Genomic DNA, 5061 nt, shown 5'->3' with positions numbered 1-5061 from the left:
CCAGAAACAGACACTTTCAAGCATCCTGAGCCAACCTGTCCTACTTATACATGCCACTGCCAGAAATGAGACAGGAAAGCTGCTCCAAGGGTGCTTGAGAGTAGCAGCAGGAGATGTCCCTAAATCGTCCTGGGGGGTGCAGTCCCTGGATCTGTGCCGGATGACAGGAGGCTGCTGCTGCTGGCTGGGACCAGTGCTGAAGCCAAGTAAACTGGGCTTCAAAACTCAAAATGTTTTGTAACTTTCGAAACCTTTTGAATGCCCTTATTTTGTTTTCAAGCTGTTTCAGAGGCTTTTGTTTCATTTCAATTTCACTGTTTCGAGCTCAAAATGCATCGAAACAGCTTCAAAAAGAAACACCCAGCGAAATTTTGCACAACCCTAGCACACATGACCCAGTTCTCGGAGTTGCTGAGCTCCACATGTGGCAGTTTTGCCTGGCTGTTGTGCAATAGTCTGTCCCTTTGCAAAGCTGCAAACTGATGTGAGTCAATGAAATCCAACTCCATGGTGCTTTGACATTCTAAAAATAACAGTGTAATTTATTTTCTTCCTCCTTTTTCAGTTTGTGAATGAAAGACATCTTGGCCTGCATAGAAGGAGCAGTTATAAATCCCTTCTATTGCTCAAAACCCTTCAAAGAAAATAACTCTCTCATATCAGCCCCTTTACAACATTTTTGTCTAGAGCGAATCATGCTTCTTTTAACGTGGTGTAAGTCAGAGATGTGAGTCAGAGATGAACTGACAGCTTCCAGTCTGAAGGTGTGATCTATGAGAAGAATTGTGCAAAAACTTGAAACTTTTGCTTAAAGCTCAGGAGCAGTCAGATAGAAAAAGGTAAACAAGAAAAATAAGGGTTCCCCATGTGGTCCATTGCAGTCTATTATTACATCTCTATTAGTGTCAGTAGCCTCATGCCTGTGATCAGCTTTCTCCTGCCAGCTAGAATTCTGCCAACCTGCATTTTTCTCCTTTAAAGGGGAAAATCTGCATTTTTCTGTGGCAAACAGAAAACCTGGTTCTCTGGTGATAAAGCAGTGCATAAAAACAAGAACCCTACATAGAGTCCAGAGCTGCTAGGGCCCTTCAGAACCCTCAGAAATGTGGAAGGTTTGCAAGACAAGGCAGAACGGAGGGGAAGGGACAGGGAGAGAGAGAGAAGACAAGGCAGTTCAAGTGTAATCCAATTAGCTAAACCAAAGAGGGATTTGGCCAGAGGAAATGGATGCCGAGGAGCTGCAGAGCAAAGAACTCAGTTGAGCTCTAGAAGAGACTTTATTAAGCATCTCACATTCCAGACCCAACTGAGAGTAGCGACCAAAAGCCTGAAAAAAAAGCATGGTGTAGTGGAGCCTTGCAGAAGACCAGTGACCCTGCCAGACTGACCTCTGCTCAGAGAATCATCCATCCTCCCAAGTATCATTGTACTATCAAGGCATGGCAGAAAAGTGGGGAGGATGAGGTCAAGGTAACCAACACGGCAGTGGGACATAAGGGCACACACACTCACACAGTAGTTTTAACTATGCAATATCCAACAAACTAATTAGTTCCCTCTGTTTTACATTTATTCTAGTATTGTTAGCTAAAAATGGGTCTGAAGCAAAATCCCAGAGCTGAGAGGGGATTTGGTGGCCGTCTATAAACTTACCAGGGGGGGACCTGAGGGGAATGGGAGTCCTGTTCCCCCAGGCACTACCAGGAATAACTAGGAATAATGGCCACAAGTTGATTGAGAGTAGATTCAGGCTAGATATCAGGAGGGTGGCTAGGATCTGGAACCAACTCCCAAGGGAAGTGGTGCTTGCTCCTACCCTGGGGGTCTTCAAAAGGAGGCTAGATAATCACCTAGCCGGGGTCATTTGACCCCAGCATCCTTTCCTGCCCATGGCAGGGGTTCAGACTTGATGACCCTACTAACTATGAAACTATATGCCATAATTTGTGAGGTGTTTACATGTTAAAGCAGATTCTGGATTCAGGGTTTTCAAACAATCCATGGATGAAATTCTAGTTCCATTTAAATCAACTGGAATTTTTAGTTCACCTAGTGTCTTTATAGAGAGTCAAACAAAAAAGTGGGATGATCTAAACTCTTAAGCGGTGAGTTTTGTGACCTGATTTCAACTCAGTTATTAACAAGATAGACTAAACTACAGGGAGAGCTAAAAGTTTTATGAAGGGAAAATAAAAGTTGTTACTTTCACTATGAAGCTATTATGCACACAATGGTTTTTTCATAGAGCGCTCTACCACTTGTCCCATGTCAATGAGAATTTTGTAGGTGGAATGACTGATCGCAAGGAGGGATCAGGCCCTTAGAGGTATATTTTCATCGTTATGTCAGGAGATTTACGTGTTTAACTACGTAACTCAGGATGAAACTATTGCCTCTAAGGCAAAACACATGAGCTCATGTAATGAATTTATCATCGTAACAGCAATTTGGATTTCTACAGAGCCTTTGATCCTAGGATCTCAAAGTATTTAACGCACTTGAATTCATTGATCATCAAAATACTCCTGTGAGGTAGGCATGCATTATGGAGAGGCAGACATGTATAATGGAGAGATGCTAACAGCTAACTTTCCATTATATGGCTCTTTTTACTGGCCTCTTAGCTTTGCCAAAACTAATCCAATACAAAAAAAAAATTACATGCACCATCTTGTCCTAGGATGAGATCTTTCTAGAAAGGTTGTAGCCAACTGGTTAAGCTGGTTAAGCTAAGGAAGCTAAATGGGGAGCTTGTGACTGTAGCCCTGAAGTAATTCATGTATAGAGTCTTGTAGTTTAGAAGAAATGGAGAGAGAAATTACCATTTGATTTGCACTCTTCTAGTTAAAATAGACCTGTTGGAGAGGAATCAAAGAAGCCCTGCAGGTGACACTCCTATTATAAATGGAAGCACTGGTGTGCCAGGACTGCTTTTAGCTTTGTACATAAAGAGAAACGGTTGAAGATCATTTCCTGACACTTTCACAGAGTCACTTTACAAAACAACTACTTAGGAAGCAGTACAGAAGAGGCTTGCATTGCTGAGAGGAACACCACCTTTAACACACAGGCAGCCAAAGAGGGATGAAGGCCTCAGCTTTGACTACCTACCTAAACAAGGGAAGGAAACAGAACTGGAACATCTCCAACACACATCTTTAAACTCCTGCATGGGAGACACCAGACCGTGAGTCCACGTGTGTAGGAGGAAACAGGACTGCTTCCTCCCTGAAGCAGGTGCGGGCAGAGCTTGGGTGGAATTTTGCATATTGGCCAGTAGTTTATTAGGGGAGGTCTCTGCCAATGCTAAATTACTACCACACCCAGGATCAAGGAGGAACATGGGGAGGAGGTGGGAAACTGTGACTCAGACACATGCGTCTCAGAGGCATAGCGCCTACAGGGTCTACTCTTGGCTTGGTGAAACTTATGCAATACTTTGCTCAGAGTGATGCCTACAATCAAAATGTAGCTCTGAAGATGACATAGAAGTCAAATTAAAATAAACAACGGCCACTTCTATTTTGAGTCCATCTAGCATTTTTTCTGTCCTTTAAGTTCTCTTAAATTGCCTCCCATTATGGAGAAAAAGAATTATCTTCATTCTACAATTGGAGAGCTCAGGGACAAATGGACAGACAGACCTGCAAGAAGCCTGTGGCAGGGCTCAGCGCTATGTTAGATAATAAACTCAACCTTCTCCTAAGCAGGATCCAAACAAAGGCCTGTCCAACAGGTGTCCCAGTGAAGAATGCTCTACTACAACACTCTCATCTGAAGGTTGTAGGAATCAGTTAATTGTTTTTTGTTTGACAGTTTGCAGATGAAAAAAATGACCTAAGGCTAAATCTTACAGCAGATAAATAACACTGGCTGTATGGTAATTCAGGCTTTGATCATGGTCACACTCTAGGCCTTGCCAAATGACTTTTTTCTTACATAAGGTTACCTTAGTATTTGCAGGTGACTGTTGTCCTTGTTTTCAGTGGATTTATACCCATGTAATAGAGCACAGTTTGACCCACCATGACTCATCAGTACTAGAATAATGCTGATGGGCAGGAGGGCTGGCCTCAGAGACATTTTAGGATCTAGCTAGAGAAAGGTTGGTAGAAATGGGCTCTAAGTGACTCTAACATGCTTTCCGAAAGTCACTGAACTTTTCATGTGAATTTTTCACTCTTTTTATACAAAAAGGCATGAATTGTACCAACAGACAGTGAAGTACAAAGGACACTCTTTTACACATGCATCAAATCTTCATTATGATGCTCCAGAGACCCAATTACATATGGACAGGATCCCACATGCAGCAATGGGCAGCAATCTTTTATTGTAAATTATTCTGTGAGCCTTGTTTTGAACAAAGTCTCAAACTTAGGCAGACTTAGGCTGACACTGCAGGAGAAATGCCTTGAGTTTCGATCTATACAAACTAACCTACTGAAGCAAGTAGTAGGAAGACTTATTCAGTATAAACAGCATTGTTTGTTGTGTTAAACCATATCAGTAAAATAATGTAGTTCAGAGGTGGGCAAAATACAGCTTGTGAGCTGTACCCAACCTGCTAATTAATCCTATTTGGCCCGCTGGCCACTTCTGGGAGCCTGAGGAAGGAAGATGGCATCCCACACTGCTCTGCTCTGCCACAGCCAGCACTGCGCCAGGCTGCACAGTGTGCAGACTCCTTCACCTCCTCCTCCGCATCCATCCTCCCTTGCCCAGCTTCCTATTGGCACTTGATATATTGTGAATTCAGCAACAACACGCTGCACACTCCTGTGTTGAACTACAGTTATTTATTATAACTCTCTGGAAATCATATCCAGGGTGGATCTTAACAATTGCCCTCAGTATATGTATGCAGAACTTATACTTGCTCTGCCTCTGACTTGGCCCAATCCAGTCCTGGTGAGTGAGAAGAGCCAAGAAAGCCTCTGGCTCCTCATGGCAGAGAACATGGAGTACCCTGTGTTGCAAAACTGCCACAAGAAAACTGAACCCTGCAGTGCTGAACATGAGGACTTTGGCCTTAAAAGGACAGTGCAAGGAAAACACAAT

The sequence above is a fragment of the Crocodylus porosus genome, unplaced genomic scaffold, assembly GCF_001723895.1.
Source record: "Crocodylus porosus isolate Cpor-Errol unplaced genomic scaffold, CroPor_comp1, whole genome shotgun sequence".
Classification (NCBI taxonomy): domain Eukaryota; kingdom Metazoa; phylum Chordata; order Crocodylia; family Crocodylidae; genus Crocodylus; species Crocodylus porosus.
Note: the sequence above shows the minus strand (reverse complement) of the source record.